The sequence below is a fragment of the Muntiacus reevesi genome, chromosome 9 (genome assembly GCF_963930625.1).
Source record: "Muntiacus reevesi chromosome 9, mMunRee1.1, whole genome shotgun sequence".
NCBI classification, from domain to species: domain Eukaryota; kingdom Metazoa; phylum Chordata; class Mammalia; order Artiodactyla; family Cervidae; genus Muntiacus; species Muntiacus reevesi.
In genome coordinates, this window is record NC_089257.1 from 69,144,684 (window position 1) to 69,163,998 (window position 19,315).

The following is a 19,315-nucleotide window of genomic DNA, read 5'->3' on the forward strand; positions in this document are numbered from 1 at the left end:
GACTATGGCCTTGGAAGGCTCAGATGATAAAGAATCCACCTATAATGCAGGAGACCTGAGTTCAGTCCCAGAGTTGGGAAGATCCCCTGGAAAAGGGTATGGCTACCCACTGAATATTCTTGCCTGGAGAATTCCATGGGCAGCGGTGTCTGGCAGGCTACAGTCCATGGGTCACAAAGAATCAGACACAACTGAGCAACTAACATTTTCACACAAAGCTGAATGAAAAAAGAAATAGGGTGAAGAAAACTTTTAAACTCAAGTGAGTAAATTTAACTTATTCCAACTGTTATTCATAAAGTAATAAGTCTTATGTTGAAATACCTGATTCATGACTAAGTTTCAAAAATGAAGCTATGAGGAAGTTCCCTGAAGGCATAGTGGTTAGGATTCTGGGCTTTCACTGCCATGGTCTGGGTTCAACCCCTGGTCAAGAAACTGAAATCCTGCAAGCCTCACATTGTAGGCGGGGGAAAGAAAGCTATGAGATCTCTAGTTGTGTCTTCCTTCAAAAATCAGTTTATAAATGAGCTTTATTCAGTTGACTTAAAGGAAATCAAGCACTTACATAAATTCTAAGAAATATAAAAGAAACTAAGCCAAATGAATTTCAGATTCACATGATCTGGGGAATATTCAGCATTAAATTAATGTCTGATATTAAAGTTAGTTTAAGCTTGTTGGTTTAATTAACATAGACATGTCTTTAGAGTCATCAACATTATGTATAATACTTCTAATGTACCTAAAGTTACTAGAAGTCAAATAAAATCTTATTATATCTGTCACAAATTTTTCAGCAAGAAAAATTACTCAAATGACAAAAAATTAAATGTAAACAAGAGAAAAGCTTTTTAGTGAACCCTAGAAATAATTATGGCTTAGTTTTTCCAGTTTTTTGGTAACTTGAAACTTTATAGTTTTGCTAAATTAAGTTAAATTTAAATGATGAAAATTCATTGAAGGTATATATAATTTTAAATTAAGATAAAATACTACAACACTGATTACTAGTCAAGCCTAAGTTTACATTCTTTTGTATTGTTATTAAAATACCAAAGATGTTTGGGTTTATTAGACACATGTTTTGTACCACAATGAAAGGAAAAATGTATATTTTTAGAGGTTATAGAATATGGTCATAATCTGCTCTCTTAGCGCAGTAGGCTCATAATCAAAATATGGTCATAAATTTGTCAATCAGGTAATGCTGATATTTACCTTTAAAATCTTTTACTGTCACTTTATGGTTAAGTGACAAAGTAGTTTCACAGTGACCTATGATCATATTTGACCAGTTTTTTGGGTTTTGGGGTTTTTTTGTTTTTTCCTTTTTTATTTTTTGTAAACTTCCTCAAACCAAATTCTTAAGTTCTTTTGACCTCTAGTTAACTCTAGTTTGCTTCACAGGGCCACTGAAGTATCACAGAGAGAGAGAAAAATATTAAATTAATTGGGATTATTTAGTATGTTAAATTCCATGGGAAGCAATGTCAAATGCGTGGTGACAAACATTCTTAGGTTTTGCTGTATGAGTAAATTAATTAGTCATTATATATAGAAGTTCTAGAAATTATATAAAATTTCTAAAATTTGACTATGTCCTGGAATAATGTTATCAGTCATAATTTTACTTATCTCAAAATTTTACGCATCTCAAGTTGCATGTCACAGCAACTTGGTTAAGCTTTATCAACTGAACTGTAATTCAATCTTTAAACATGTCTTTTAAGTTTTTTATCATTCATAACTAGTTATTGTTTCACTCCAATGCTTTTGCAAAAGAAAATGCTTCATCTTCAAGATTCCTAGAAAGGGCTTTTTGACATATACAGATTTCTGGTAACTTTCAGATCTGGGTGAGAAATTAGATAATTCTAATGGAAACAATAATGATTTTGTGTTACTGTTAAAAAAAAGATTAAGATCAAGGATTAGTTACATAGGACTGAGTAAACTGATGAATATAGTTATAATTTTTAAGACTTTTATGTGAAATATTTTATGAGTTTTTATTGTATTATCCAGATATGAAGAAACTGTTCCCCTCAAGCTCATTATGGTTCATAGAAACTTGATAAATTATATGTTTTATGTTTGTAAATAGAATTGAAATATTTATCTTTTGTCTCTACCTGATCCCTCCAGAAATTGGAAATGCTTTAAGTTACCAGCAGCCTTATCAGGCCAACTTTACTGCAACCAGACTTATTTTGAAAACAAAAACATCTTAATTTGGCTAGACTTGTTAAAAATGAGGATAACTCAAGCAGAAAAGTTATGTTTCAATAATATATTGTTGTTGATATTGAAGTTTCATATATATTGAGGTTTTTTATCTATTGTCTATATCCAAGAAAATTTTTTGTTGTTATACCACATCATTGTAAAGTTTAACTGAATTATTATTATTAAAATGATGTTCTAAGCTTATTTCTGAAGCTGATCACAATAATCTTCAAATAAAGTTCAGATGCCCCATGACCTGCAACCAGGGGATCATGCATACTAGAAAACAAACATAATTTAAAAGACTCTCTCTCCAACCTAGATGAAACGACTCTTGTGAGGTACTCTTAAATAACTCATACACAATGAAACTGAAGAGAACTGACTCTTGAACTCATATTTCCCACTTCTGAAGGGCTTCTAAACAGGACTGGTCTATTGAAAGGACTGCTGACCTCAAACTACACCCAAATCAGGACAAGAAGAAGATGAGAGTAATGTGGGCAGCTGACCCAAGAATCCAGACCAGGCCTGTAAGACCTATCTTACTAATTCAATTGAATGAATTGTTTACCAAATTTTTATCTCCTTATCAAAATGTAAAGTTATTGTATTCAGTTCAGTTCAATCGCTGAGTCATGTCTGACTGTTTGTGACCCCATGTCTTCAGCATGAGTCCTTCCTATGAATATTCAAGACTGATTTCCTTTAGGATTGATTGGTTTGATCTCCTTGCAGTCCAAGGGACTCCAGAGTCTTCTCAAACATCACAGTTCAAAAGCATCAATTCTTAGGTGTTCAGCTATCTTTATGGTTCAATTCTCACATCCATACATGACCACTGGAAAAGCCACAGCCATAGCTTTGACTAGACAGACCTTTGTCTAGAAAGTAATGTCTCTACTTTTTAATATGCTGTCTAGGTTTGTCATAACTTTTCTTCCAAAGAGCAAGCATCTTTTAGTTTCATGGCTGCTGTCACAATCTGCAGTGATTTTGGAGCCCCCCAAAATAAAGTCTGTCACTGTTTCCATTGTTTCCCCACCTATTTGCCATGAAGTGATGGGACTGGACGCCATGATCTTTGTTTTTTTGAATGTTGAGTTTTAAGCCAGCTTTTTCACTCTCCTCTTTCACTTTCCTCTTCGTCTTCTGCCATTAGGGTGGTATCATCTGTATATCTGAAGTTATTGATATTTCTCCTGGCAATCTTGATTTCAGCTTGGGTTTCATCCAGCCTGGCATTTTGCATGATGTAATCTGCATATAAGTTTAAAAAGTAGGGTGACAATATACAGCCTTGAAGTACTCCTTTCCCAATTTGGAACCAGTATGTTGTTCCATGTCCGGTTCTAACTGTTGCTTCTTGACCTGCATACAGTTTCTCAGGAGGCAGGTAAGTTTGTCTGCTATTCACATCTCTTTCAGAGTTTTCCACAGTTTGTCATGATCCACACAGTCAAAGGTTTTGGCAAAGTCAATAAAGCAGAAGTACATGTTTTTCTGGAATTCTCTTGCTTTTTCTATGATCCAACAGATGTTGGCAATTTGATCCCTGATTCCTCTGCCTTTTCTAAATCCAGCTTGAACATCTGGAAGTTCACGTTTCACCTACTGTTGAAGCCTGGCTTGGAGAATTTTGAGCATTACTTTGCCAGCGTGTGAAATGAGTACAATTGTGCAATAGTTTGAACATTCTTTGGCATTGCCTTTCTTCAGGATTGGAATAAAAACTGACCTTTTCCAGTCCTGTGGCCACTGCTGAGTTTTCCAAATTTGCTGGCACATTGAGTGCAGCCCTTTCACAGCATCATCTTTTAGGATTTAAAATAGCTCAACTTGAATTCCATCACTTCCACTAACTTCGTTTGTAATGATGATTCCTAAGGTCCACTTGACTTTGCCCTCCAGAATGTCTGGCTCTAGGTGAGTGATCATACCATCATGGTTATCTGGGTCATGAAGATCTTTTTTGTATAGTTCTTCTATGTATTCTTGCCACTCTTCTTAATATCTTCTGCTTCTATTAGGTCCACACTGTTTCTGTCTGTTATTGTGCCCATCTTTGCATGAAATGTTCACTTGATATCTCTAATTTTCTTGAAGAGATCTCTAGTCTTTCCCATTCCATTGTTTTCCTCTATTTCTTTGCAATGATCACTGAGTAAGGCTTCATTATTTCTCCTTGATGTTCTTTGAAACTCTGCATTCAGATGGGTATAGCTTTCCTTTTCTCCTTTGTCTTTAGCTTCTCTTCTTTTCTCAACTATTTGTAAAGCTTGCTTAGACAACCATTTTGCCTTTTTGCATTTTTTCTTGGGGATGGTCTTAATCACTGCCCTCTGTACAGTGTCATGAAACTCTGTCCATAGTTCTTCAGGCACTCTTCAGTTCAGTTCAGTTCAGTTGCTCAGTCATGTCTGACTCTTTATGACCCCATGAATCGCAGCACGCCAGGCCTCCCTATCCATCACGAACTCCTGGAATTTAAATTTACTCAAACTCATGTCCATCAAGTTGGTGATGCCATCCAGCCATCTCATTCTCTATCATCCCCTTCTCCTCCTGCCCCCAATCCCTCCCAGCATCAAGGTCTTTTCCAAGGAGTCAACTCTTCACATGAGGTGGCCAAAGTATTGGAGTTTCAGCTTCAGCATCAGTCCTTCCAATGAACACCCAGGACTGATCTCCTTTAGGATGGACTGGTTGGATCTCCTTGCAGTCCAAGGGACTCTCAAGAGTCTTCTGCAACACCACAGTTCAAAAGCATCAATTCTTCAGTGCTCAGCTTTCTTCACAGTCCAACTCTCACATCCATACATGACTACTGGAAAAATTATAACCTTGACTGGACAGACCTTTGTTGGCAAAGCAATGTCTCTGCTTTTTAATATGCTATCTAGGTGGGTCATAACTTTCCTTCCAAGGAGTAAGCATCTTTTAATTCCATGGCTGCAATCACCATTGGCAGTGATTTTGGAGCCCCCCAAAATAAAGTCTGACACTGTTTCCACTGTTTCCCCGTCTATTTTTCATGAAGTGATGGGACCAAATGCCATGATCTTAGTTTTCTGAATGTTGAGCTTTAAGGAAACTTTTTCACTCTTCTCTTTCACTTTCATCAAGAGACTTTTTAGTTCCTCTTCACTTTCTGCCATAAGGGTGGTGTCATCTGCATATCTGAGGTTATTGATATTTCTCCCGGCAATCTTGATTCCAGGTTGTGCTTCTTCCAGTCCAGCGTTTCTCATGATGTACTCTGCATATAAGTTAAATAAGCAGGGTGACAATATATAGCCTTGACATACTCCTTTTCCTATTTGGAACCAGTCTGTTGTTCCATGTCCTCTTACTTCTAACCAATTTTTTTTTTCTAACCGAATTTTTTATCTAATGTTCAGGGCGGAAAAAAATTCTCTAGTGAAGTTTTTACAGACTTTGACTACTTATGACATGTATCACTGCTTACTTTAAGTCTACTGTTAAAAGCATATGTACAGTGTTTGTGTCACAATTTGGTATAACTGATAAAACATATAGCCTGTAAAATGTTTCCCCATTAGCATACCTCTGTGTTTGTTCACTGTGTCTGGATTAGATTTCCCCCAACATAGGTGACTAGGCAAATATTTATAAACAAAAAACAAGGCTTAACACCAAGAGACATTAAGGACCCAAAGCAGGCAACAACCACCCTGGCATTGAGGAACAATTACTTTGATCATTAGTGCTCTCTATTGAGAGATTTGCAATCAAAAGGAGAAGCAGTAGAGGAAATTTTCACATATTGAGATATGTGTAAGTCATTTTGGCTTATACATTATTTAACTTAACATTTAGGCTAAACAGACAGCATGTTTTGTGACCTACTAAACATGCATTGTACATTCGCTTTAACCATCGAAGAAAAAATGTATTTTTTAAAATCAAAAAGGAATAACTGTGGTTCAGGCATCCAAAATAGAGCTGAGTGGCTTTTATGGACATAGTTTCAGATACTTTACTGTATTACTGAGAAACTGAATTTTCTGAAGTGTACCAGACTCAAGGGTACCACAACCCATTTTCAAAACAGTACTTTCAAACAGTTGCCAAATGCATTGTTATGGTCTCAAGGTCTTCTAACAACTGTGAAACTCTTTAGGAATGGTAAAACAAATGAGATAGTTCAAGCAGTAGTCTTCCAGCAGAAGGCACTAGATTTTTTTTTCTTTTTGCCAGAATAATATTATATAATAAAATTGCTTTAAATTATATTTTAGCAAAAGAAATAAATGATGAAACCAAAAGACATATGTATAGTAGCCAATAGTTTCTGTTATGTATATATTAATACCCCTGTAGAAACCCAAGTAATTAGAATAATTCAAAAGACTACTTGGTTACAAAATGTACATAAAGAGAACCCACTCAAGAATTTATTTTCCTGGTTGCCATCTGGAACAGGAGGTCTCTTTCCAGGAACATTACAATGGCAAATTTTCATCATTATCCTCATTGTAGTATATCTACTAATTTTCTTTTTTAAACATTTTTGTTTTTACACAATTTTTAAAGGTCATGTTCCATTTACAGTTGTTACAAAATATTGTCTATATTCCCCATATAGTACAATACATGCTTTGTCTTTAAAAAAGAAAAAAAACTTTTTATTTTCTGTTGGAGTATAGCGGATTAACAGTGTTGTGATAGTTTAGGTGGATAGCAAAGGGACTCACCCACACATATACTGGTACAACTCTCCCCTAAACTCCCCTCCCATGCAGGCTGCCACGTAAGGTTGCAGAGTTCCCTGTCCTATGCTATATGTATTAATTTTCAAATGTTTGTCCAAGTGCTGTGACAAAACAATCAGAGATTAAGGTTCTGTTTTCATAATACAGAATACTAAGGCTAGGCCTGGACTCAAAAATTCTTTAAAATGAAAATCAATGACATTTTCTCCTCTAATACTAAAAAATTGACTTTGCCCCCATTCAGCAGAAAGTAGCTGAGAAGTCATCACACCTGTTCCCATAAACCACTAAATTATTTATTGGACATCCCATGGCCCCAAGGAGAGAAGAAAAAAATCTGAAATAAAGAGATTAACTGAGATTAGTAGGGGAACGCAAGTCAGTCTCTACTGAGCGTGCCAGAGAGACAAGCAGGTGAGATCTCTGCCCTCAAGAAATTGAGTCTGGGAATTAGTCATTTGCTGGATATTAATAAGCACCACAATGTGCATTGTACTAGGTGCTTGGAATACAAAGAGGAAGTAGACACAAAACCTGCTTTTAAGAAACCTGTCTCTAAGAGAAATATATATAGTTGAAGAATGTTAAAAGCAAAGAAGTAAAACAATATAAACTGGATCTAAATAAGCCAATATCATTCATTAATTTAGTACACTTAGCTTTTTAAATTGTTATGCTTGTTTGTTTTAATTAGGCAGGCTATTTCTTGAAACTGAAGAAAAGCAATTGTTTCACTTTTTTTTTTACCTTAGCTGGTAATCAATAAATAACTATTGCTGTTATTCGTGCTCTTAGAGAGTTTCAGATATTTACGCTGACAGTAAGTGTCAGATGCAACAATAGTACAATAACACACACACAAATGTTTACCAGTGATGATAGTAGAAACAGGGAAGTCAAGTTAGGTAAGATTAATCAGAGAGCTCTTCCTGGAATAGATGATTTTTAATTAGACTTAAAGTAAAATATTTGTTTTGGTAGAGAAAAAGAGGAAACAATTGTTACACACTGTCAGCTTCTCAAAAATGCCATCACATGTGCTTTGATTTATTTTCTTACAGTAAGAAGAATAAGACCATGGAGGGGGAAATTGTGTTTAGTAGAAAACTGCACTGTCTTGTTTTATTTTTATTTATTTATTTTTTTAGTATTTCTTTTTTATTTATTTATTTATTATTTTTTTAAAAATTTTTTCAGTGGGTTTTGTCATACATTGATATGAATCAGCCATAGAGTTACACGTATTCCCCATCCCGATCCCCCATCCCACCTCCCTCTCCACCCGATTCCTCTGGGTCCTCCCAGTGCACCAGGCCCGAGCACTTGACTCATGCATCCCACCTGGGCTGGTGGTCTGTTTCACCACAGATAATATACATGCTGTTCTTTCGAAACATCCCACCCTCACCCTCTCCCACAGAGTTCAAAAGTCTGTTCTGTACTTCTGCGTCTCTTCTTCTGCCCTGCATATAGGGCCATCGTTACCATCTTTCTAAATTCCGTATATATGCGTTAGTATACTGTAATGTTCTTTATCTTTCTGGCTTACTTCACTCTGTATAATGGGCTCCAGTTTTATCCATCTCATTAGAACTGATTCAAATGAATTCTTTTTAACGACTGAGTAATATTCCATGGTGTATATGTACCACAGCTTCCTTATCCATTCGTCTGCTGATGGGCATCTAGGTTGCTTCCATGTCCTGGCTATTATAAACAGTGCTGCAATGAACATTGGGGTGCACGTGTCTCTTTCAGATCTGGATTCCTCAGTGTGGATGCCCAGAAGTGGTATTGCTGGGTCATATGGCAGTTCTATTTCCTGTCTTGTTTTATTGAGGCTTAATTGATATAGAACATTATGTTAGTTTCAGATATAAACCACAATGATTCAATACTTGTATATATTGAGAAGTGATCACACAATAAAACTAGATAACATCTGTCACCACACATAGTTACAGAATTTTTTTCTTGTGGTGAGAACTTTTAAGATTTCTCTTAGCAATGTTCAAATATGTGATACACTATTATTAATTACAGTTGCTGTGCTATACATTACACCCCCACGAGTTATTTAGCTTATAACTGGACATTTGTATCTTTTGACCCCCTTTACCTGTTTTGCCCACCCCACCCCCATCTCTGGCAACCACCAATCTGTTCCCTGTATCTATGAACTTGGATTTTCTCATTGTTTGTTTTTAGACTCCACATATAAAGAGGTCATACAGTATTTGTCTTTCCCTGTCTGACTTATTTAGTTTAGCATAACGCCATCAAGGTCCATCCATGTTGCCCCAAACACAAGATTTCATTCTTTTTTATGGCCAAATAATATCCCATTGTAATATATATACTACATCTTCTTTATCCATTCACCCCTGATGGACACAGGTTGCTTTCATAGCAAACTGCATTGCCTTAAGGAGACATCTCTAGTTGTCTGATTCCAGTTCTATGGGAGCTATTTTGCCGCTTTGTCATCTGTACATGACTGATGGCAACACAAAATAATTCTTGTCTTTGAACACGCAAGTTCTGTCCTGTCTAGTGGAAGAGCAATTTACTTCCCTCCTCCCTTCCAGAAAACCAACTTTGCTACCATCTGCACATTTATTTCAATGTTCTTGATCTAAAAATGACCTATGGTTGTCAGTAGGGATGGGGGAAAATGAGGGGTAGGGATAGTTTGGTAGTTTGGGATGGGCATGTACACACTGCTCTATTTAAAATGGATAACCAAAAAGGACCTACCGCACAGCACAGGGAACTCTGCTCAATGTCATGTGGCAGCCTGGTTGGGAGTGGAGTTTGAGGGAGAATGGATACACGTCTGTGTATGGCTGAGTCCCTTTGCTCTTTACCTGAAACTATCACAACATGGTTAATCAACTATACCCCAATACAAAATTAAAAGTTTAAAAAAAAATTTTAAATAAAAATGGTCTGTCCCTTGAGCCATTTGCTACCTCTTTCTGGTTCCCTCCCTGATTAATGAAGAGGATAAAGTCTTTAACACGTATTCATTTTTATAGCTGCATGAGCCATTCAATATTTAGCTATTTATTTAAGCGTGTCAGGTCTTAGCTGAAGCATGCAGGACTTTCCTGAGGCATGAGGGATCTTTCGCTGCAGTGTGGGGGCTTATATCTAGTTGTGGTACCGGGTCTAGCGCGTGCAGGCTATATAGTTCCCGTGCACAGGCTTTTAGTTGCCCCACCAGCGATCAAACCCACATTGGAAGGCAGATTCTTAATCCCTGGACTACCAGGGAAGTCCCAATTTTACCTTATGTTGAAAGTTATCTTTTAACAGGATGAAAGAGAGACAGGCAAAATAAGAAAGTGAAAAAAACTGAGGGGGGAAAGAAGAGACAAAGTGGGAAAAGAAGATAAGGCAGCAGCTCTCTTGTAAAGTCTGAGACGAATTAACTAGAAGTCAGTCCTTCTGGAAGAGGGAGTCCAGAAGATGTGAATTTTTCTTTCTTCACATCTGTTGTTCCTTTGAGTTGTGGCATTAGTTTTTGTTGGCAAAGTATAATTGAAACAAAATTTTCTCCCAACCCAGAAAACCTCTCCACAAAGGAAGAAAAAGAAAATATTTTCATTATTGAGTAAGCATTAAACAAAAATGTGATGCACACCCTAGGAAATCTGCTAAAAGATTACAAAGACAGAAAGAAATCTCACCATCACATACATGTTCTCAGGATAAGCAATAGTGTTAATAATTTTAAAAAGATAAGCAATAACCAGTCTTTGAGTAAAAAGACTCAAAGAGAGCACCCTTTGCTACACATAGTTCATCTTCAATTCACCTGATAATTGGGGTGACCATCTATATTAGCTAATTGGTTTTATATAAAGAAAAATAAACCTCTTTCTTTATGACAGGATGTAGTTTTGCAACTGGGAGGTAGGTGCCCACAGAAGTCAGGCTCTTACTGCCCACAGAAACTGGAATAGGGAAATGTAAACGTGGATGTTTACATTTCAAAGGCATGGTCCTAAGCCCTTGAGAAAGACACCCCTGGGTCATAAACGTGGCAAAAGTCTTATGTAACTTTAAAAGTGTTTGCATATATTTTTAAAAGTGTTTGACAGAGAAAGAACTTACCAGTTTTCTAACGTTAATGCTCTAAGAAAAGGGGGGAGGGACCTCTGCCCTTATTTTTCACAAGGAGAATGAAGCATCATTTAAAATGTTTATTTGTCCTTACATGCATAAATCCTATCCAGCTGCACAGCTGGAGTGAACAATGCCCTCCCCTTAAAATGCAATTCTCGCCCTCCCAAATACAAGTCTAGTTCAGTCTCCCCAACGCCTTCTGCTTCCTATAAGGCTCAGGAACCCTGTGCAAAGGCAGAGTACTAAGAAAGGGAACGAGAGGCCGAAACTCTCTTGACATTAGCAGCGGAAGGGTTCCTCTGTCACCACCGGATCAGCTGACTCTGGAAGGGTTCCTCTGGGAGCTAGTCACACTGATGCCGTGAAGAAGGCCTGAGGGACTTTCCATCTGCCGCTGCAGTCTAGACTGGAGTTCCTCGAGAGAGGGCAAGCTCATGCCTCCTTGTGCAGTTCAGTCAGAGGTTCTCCAGATGACAGCTGTTTTGCGGCAACTACTTTCCGGGAGGCAAATCTGCCCCCAGAAAAGCTCAATGAGGCCAGTTTCCAGCACTTCACCTCCTCACTCCACCAGCACTGAGGCCAGCTCACTAGTTCTGTCTCCAGCCATCATGGTTATTCTACAGCAGGGAACTGGAAATGTTGGCCTTAGCTGCCACCAATTCTTAAAGTCAGCCATGCCGTTTCTCTCCCACTGCACTCCCTAACCTTGAACGTTGGGGCAAAGTTTGGACTCTTGGTGCTTATCCTGAGTTCCACCCCACTCCCACCCCAGAACCAGGCATACTAAGGAAATTGGAAGAGGGGAGGGAAGATTTGTTATACTCGCCCCCTTGAGCAATGGAGAAAGAAGTCACAATTCCATAGTCAGGAAAGGTCAATCAAGTGATTTCTTTGGGTAATTTCTGCTGTAAGTGATTTAATGCCTCCATTAGAGTCAAGAAGCAGCAGAGAATCTCAAAGTTCTGCACTTCTAACTTGAGAAATAACATTTCTGTGTCCCCAGTGCAAAAATTCAGGTTTGAAAGTATACTTTTCTTTTGCAATGAAGAAAAGAAATGAGGTAACTTTTAACTTTCTTGAGACCTTGAGATAGGTAATCAGATTCCAAACTAGTCCTACTGACATTCAAAACAGTCACGCCGAATCCTACCAGATCCTCATATTTTTTCTGAGAGTACAGGACTGCTTCATTTCAAAGCACTCTCAAATTAGAATGAAACAGCATTTAGTTTTTGCTATGGTTCTGAGTCCTTTTCTTCATCATCTCTGTTTATAATTGATACTCTCTGTTCAGTCATGTCCAACTCTTTGCAGCCCCAGGGACTGTAGCCTGCCAGGTTCCTCACGAATTCTCCAGGCAAGAATACTGGAGTGGGTTGCCATGCCCTCCTCCAGGAGATCTTCCTAACCCAGGCCAAACCTACTTCTCTTACATCTCCTGCATTGGCAAGAAGGGTTTTTTTTTTAACTACTAGCACCACCTGGGAAGCCCATAATTGGATATTACAATATTTCTAATAACTCATAATTTTAAAAGCTTATAAAGAAAAAGTTCAAATTAAAATGGATTAACTACTGATTATCCAAATAGCTACAGCTATCACTGCAGTGTTACCGCTCCCTCGCAGCTGCTGAATTGAGCAAGAGCTGTGGGGACTTCCATCCAGTCTCAAGGGGATCTGCAGAGAAAGTTATATTCAGATGAAGCAGCTCCACTGCCCTTGTGACTAATCTTTGTTCATCAGTTTCACAGGCTCTGCTGACTCACTTCTCTATTCAAGATGTTTATTGCCCAGGAAATAACACTTACGCCACCACAATCCATTTCCACTTTGAATGATGCCAATGTTACAAAGCAGCAGGGGAAAAGGCTCAACTCCTTATGTGTGAGTTACAACACAAGTGCCAGCAATGAAGAAGAAAGTTTTACCTTTTACAGGAATCTTTTGTTTATTGGCATTATTGGCCAATGTTGAGAAGTAAAGCAGGAACAGGGGACTGACCAGACTGGGCTCCCCTGTTTGTGTAAGCCTTGATAGATCACCAAGGGTCACAGATTATGGGTTTCAAATTCAAGGATCAGGTCCTTATATTTGTCCAGTTACCCAGCAGAGGTTAAGTTTCGGCCATGCTCTTAAGAGACTAATTTATAAGCTAAAATGCCAATGTATTCAGTTGTCATGCACACACACACACACAAAATAAAACTGTCGAATGGGAAAAGTGCCAAGTGTCCATTAGTCAATATATTCACTTCTCAGTTTTAAAAAGATCTATTTAAAAACCAACCCGTTATCAGAAGTTTACTTTTGACTACAGTATCCTGTCTACTGTCTTACGTGTCTCCCAGTTTAGCCTGTGAGCTGCTGGAGATCAGGAGCTGTGTCTCTTTGGTCTTTATAATCTCAGGGCCCAGCACACTGCCTGGTACACAGTAGACATTGAAATATTTTTTTTTTACATATGAGCAAGTGAATAATAATGATTTGTGTGAAATCTCTCTGCAAATTTAAGGCACTATCTAAACAGAATGGTGACTATGAATAAGGACTTACAATCATTAAGCTACAATAGACTAATGTGCCCATCTTCACAGTAGGAGCAATGAAGTGTGAAAGCAAACACTGGGAAGCAAGTGAAGATGTGCACATAAAAAAGCAAAATTAATGTAATAATGCCGATTAATGTTTTTAGATAACATCTAAGAGATATGAAGTACAGAACATTAGGTTTTAAAAGCTCTTTTTTTTCTTGGCTGCGCTGGGTCTTTGCTGCAGTATGCAGGCTCCCTAGTTGTGGGTTGCAGGCTTCAGAGTATGGGGTCTCAGGAGTTGCAGTGCGAGGGCTTGTCTAGTTGCAACACTCCAGCTCTCAAGCTATGGTGCATGGGCTTTAGCTCCTCTGCAGCATATGGGATCTTAGTTTCCCCTTCAGGGATTGAACCCATGCCCTCTGCGTTGGAAGGTGGATCCTAAACCACAGGACCCCCAGGGAAGTCCCTAAAAGCTCTTTATATGACAAAAATATTAAAATGATCCAAAAGGAAATCAACCCTGAATATTCATTGGAAGGACTGGTGCTGAGGCTCCAAACTTCTGGCCACCTGATGCAAAGAGTTGAATCATTGGAAAAGACCCTGATGCTGGGAAAGATTGAAGGCAGGAGGAGAAGGGGATGACAGAAGACAAGATGGTTGGATGGCATCACTGACTCAGTGGACATGAGTTTGAGCAAATTCCAAGAGACAGTGAAGGACAGAGGAGCCTGGCATGCTGCAGCTGATAGGGTCGCAAAGAGTCGGGCATGACTTAGGGACTGAACAATAATAAATAAGAATGAACTGATGTTAAGAGAGAAGGGAAACCCTAAAACTAAAACTTCAAACCTCCACATCACGGGTCTACCACGTCAGGAAACTTGTTCTGTACCTAATAGGAAACTGGGCAATGTCCTCAAAGGAGATTGTTTAAAATTTTCTGTTTGCATTTCTTTTACCTTGAAGGGTATGAATAAGGAAAAACAAAAATGTGAGTCAGTCAACGGGTGACAAATTTTAAGAGAATATTGTCAGGATCAACTTACCTTAGGAAAAGGTAAGAGGTCAGACTGACTTGTTTCTAAGTGAGATGTTGAGCAAAGTTGGCTTAAAATGTACACTGAGTCAGAGATAATCAGTAGTGGTTAGGCCCTGATCTGGCCAAAAGAATATTTAGAATTAGTAAATGTATTAGGCAAGACAAAGAAGATAAATAAAAAGTTACTGAATTCCCTAAGCTTCTAAGTCACAGAGAAAAAATAAATCAGTGACAAAATAAGCCTCTAATTTTGCTGTAACAGCCTTGAGGGAGAATGAGTAATGGTCATAGTTTGGGAAGGAGAAGAAGGTGCCCTGGTCATAAACTTGGCAGAGCCACTAGATGGTTGAGTCATTCATTGTTCAGGAGACACCATTCATGCAGGATCAGCCATCCGCCACATGCATCTGCTTAGTGGAAGACTGTAGACCACAAGCAGGAGAGCTGGTGGACAAAGGACAGTGCCACTTCCTTCTTTATTCATAATACCCTAGTTTCTTTTTAAGTGCAGGGCTGCTGTTTTCTTTTAAACTTTATATTTGGAAGATATTGAGATAGGTCAGGAAAGATTTAGATAAGCTAATCTTAAGTCCCTTAGCAAAAAATATCCCTTTCTTTCTACTAGAAAGAGCAGTCTTCTTATTTCTTGTCCACGGTTTCTCTCTCAAAGATCCAGCAGCAAAGGAGACACAGACATAAAGAACAGACTTTTGGAGCCTGATCCTGCCGCGGTGCGAGAGCCACGGCGGCCTCTGGGGCGGCGGTGGCGGATTCCGCGGCTTTCGCCTCCGGCGCCCGGGCCGTCCCGGCGGCTGCGAGGGGAGCCGCCGCCGCCGCCGCCTCGGGCCCGTGGGGTCCCCCCGGGCGGTGAGAGGCAGCCGGCCGCCAGCCACGGCGGCTAGGCAGCAGCCCGCGGGGTCGGTGCCGCCCGCCCGGGGGCTCGGACCGCCGCGCACCGTGCACCGGATGTTCCGCAAGATCCTGCCCAACAGCCCCGCGCTCCACATGCACCAGTTCAAGAGCCACCGCCTGCAGCTTATGTAACAGCCATCCCCCACCTTCAGATAAGCCCCTCACTGACATTACACCTCTAAGCACAAAGGAAGCGGCCAGTCTGACGAGGGCTTTCTTAACGTTGTTGGCCTGAACGTCATTCTCGCAAGCCCTTTTTTAACACTTTATATTGTTGTTTTTTGTGGAACTGCTATCAGAAGCTATATTTCTCCAAACCTTGTGAAGCATCCATTAAGCAAAAGATACCATTTATCAGTACCTCTCAGGACTGGCTGGATAGTATACAATTGTTGTCATGTCTGACTTTTTGCAACCCCATGAACTGCCACGCTCCAGGTTTCACTGACCTTCGTTACCTTCCTGAGTTTGCTCAAACTCATGCCCACTGAGTCAGTGATGCCATTCAACCATCTCATCCTATGTCGCCTCCTTCTCCTCTAGCCCTCAATCTTTCCCAGCATCAAGGTCTTTTCCAATTAGTTGACTCTTCGCATAGATGGCTGAAGTACTGGAACTTTAGCTCCAGCACCAGCCCTTCCAATGAATATTCAGGATTGATTTCCTTTTGGATTGACTGGTTTGATCTCCTTGTGTGCAAGGGACTCTCAAGAGTCTTCTCCAACACTACAGTTTAAAAGCATCAATTCTTCGGTGCTCAGCTTCCTTTATGGACCAATTCTCACATCCCTACATGACCGCTGGAAAAACAATAGCTTTGACTAGCTGGACCTTTGTCAGCAAAGTGATGTCTCTGCTTTTCAATACACTGTCTAGGTTTGTCCTAGCTATTCTTCCAAGGAGCAAACGTCTTTGAATTTTGTGGCTGCAGTCACCATCTTCAGTGATTCTGGAGCCCAAGAAAATGAAATCTGACACTGTTGCCATTGTTTCCCATCTATTTGCCATGAAGTGATGGGACTGGATGCCATGATCTTCATTTTTTGAATGTTGAATTTTAAGCCAGCTTTTTCATTCTTCTCATCACCTTCATCTAGTTCCTCTTCACTTTCTGCCACTAAAGTGGTATCATCTGCATATCTTGGGTTGTTATTTCTCCCAGCAATCTTGATTCCAACTTGTGATTCATCCAGCCCAGCGTTTCACATGATGTACTCTGCATGATGGTACAGTAAATCCAACAATAAGAAAAGATTTGAAAACTGTACCATAATTCTACTGTTGTCCAGTTGAAGGGTGCCCTAGAGGCCCTGACAGACCATTTTCTCAATTTTCTCTCGCAAAACAGCACTGTTTGAAAATGCATGCTGAAAAGAAGCATAAATGTAGTAAGTGCAGCAATTCAGATGGCACCAAGTGGGACTTGAAAAGACATGCAGAGGATTGTGGCAAGACCTTCCAGTGCACGTGTGGCTGTCCCTATGCCAGTAGGAACTGCGTTACAGCCCCACATCTACCAAACTGGCCATCAGATCCCTACAGAACACAGGGATCCACCTAGTAAGGAAAGGAAAATGGACAACTGCCTGCACAACCAGAAGCTGTCCAGGAAAACCGTTGAATCACCAAGCAGCCAACCAATTCCACGACCAGACGCTCCAGAACTAGAAACTTCAGAAATAAAGCTGGTGGCTTCCTTTGAAGACTCTTGCAGCTCTAATGCCAAACAACAGACTCTTCCAGCAGCTCCAAGGTACCCTCAGAAGTTGCTTTTACCCAAGCCCAAAGTGGCTTTGGTTAAACCACCCGTCATGCAGTTTTTTCCTGTGCCTGTCTCTATGCCTACAGCCGACTCCTCGGCCCAGCCTGTGGTGCTGGGTGTCGACCATCAGGGCTCTGCCCTCAGTGCCATGTACTTACTGCCCTTGTCCATTGGAACCCTGATCCTCAGCCTAGATTCGGAGGCCTGCTCTCTCAGGGAGAGCCTCCCTCTTTCAAAAGTTGTAAATCCTGTTGCTGTTGAGCCGATTAGTACAGGTGTTCAAGTGAACCTGGGTAAAAGTTCATTTAGCCCATTACTGGAGGAGGAAATGGCAACCCACTCCATTGTTCTTGCCTGGGGAATCCCGTGGACAGGGGGGCCTGGTGGGCTGCTGTCCCTGGGGTTGCACAGAGATAGACATGGCTGAGGCGATGCATGCATCCATAGCCCATTACAAGAACTTGGGAACACATGTCAGAAGAACAGAATTTTTTAAATCAATGTACAGACAGACCTGTCCTACACCAGACCACAATTCATGCCGTCTGCACAGTTGGCCAGTCCAGATTCCTCTGTGTCATCCTATTCACAAACTGATTTGACATTTGGTTGCCAGGTTTCCCTTCCCATTAGTGTTCAAAGTCAGACTTTTTTGCCCTACTTCTAAGGTAACCTCATCTATCATTGCTCAGACTGATGCATTTATAGATGCCAGTTTCCAGCCAGGTGGCATCTTCAGAGAAACTCAGACCAGCAGAATGCAAAGTCCAGCAGATGACCGAGTATAGACGGACCAAGCTGTAATGTGTGGAGACATTTTTGAGCGTGTCCATTCATCATATGGTGTGTCTACAGACAATATTATAAGCAGCAGCTTAGTAGCAGAGACTGTAACTCATGACTTGTTATCTCAGAACCACCCTAAAACTTTAACTCAGGTATTGAGAAATCCGCACCAATTATACATTTCAGTGCACCGAATAGTATGCTTTTGTCACAGAACATGACAGATGATCAGACCCTGACCATGGATTTATTAAGTGATCTAGAAAACACCTTGTCAAGTAACCTACCTGATCAGACGCCGGACAATCATAGTCTTTTGTCTGACACAAATACTGGACCTGACACCCAGCTCCCATCTGGCCCAACCCAGAATCCTGCAATTGATTTTGATATTGAAGCATTCTTTTCAGCCTCAAATATACAGATGCAAACCAAGGATAGTGAGCTTAGCACCATGACCACTCAAGCCAGTCTTAGAATCGCTGGACATAGAAACGCAAACTGACTTCTTCCTTGCAGACCCTTCTGCCCAGGCCTAAGTTGTAGGGGAAATTCTAGCTTCTTAGGCCTTGAGATGTTTGACATGCAGACATAGAGGGACCTGAACTTCTTTTTAGACCGTAGCCCCCGTCTGCCACTGGAAGCATCCTGAAACACTCCAGCTTTTCCCTGAGTGCTGATTCACCTGACACACAGACCCAGACTGACAGAATCTCCACTGCTAAAAACCTGCCTGCCCTGGAAAGCAAAGTTCAGTTGAACAGAGCTGAAACGCACACCATGAATTCTGGCTTCAAAACTTTGGGTAGCTTATTCTTCACCAGCAATGAAACTCAGACAGCAACTCAGACAGGCCGATCTGGCCTGGAACACAATGGAATCTCAGTACAGCTCTGTTGAAACCCAAACGTGTGCAGAACTACACCCAATCTCCAACTTCTGAAAGCGGAGTCCACATGGGGGATGGATTCACAAATACTGGACCTGACACCCAGCTCCCATCTGGCCCAAACCAGAATCTGGATTTAGAAGATGAAGAAAGGGGACAACAGTACTAACTCTACTGAATGTAGTGGATGATACAGTTACTTCGATTCTTTAAGGTTCTTTGCCTTTTTGTACTTGTAAACATGAAATTTGTGAGTGTATTATGAGGTGTAAGATGTTGATCTGAAAAAAAAAAA

General features: G+C 40.1%; 1 pseudogene; it reads left to right on the forward strand.

Moving 5' to 3' along the window:
- The first annotated feature begins 11,626 nt into the window (after positions 1-11,626).
- LOC136175963 (ATM interactor-like) lies at positions 11,627-19,074 on the forward strand (annotated as a pseudogene).
- The last annotated feature ends 241 nt before the right edge of the window (positions 19,075-19,315 follow it).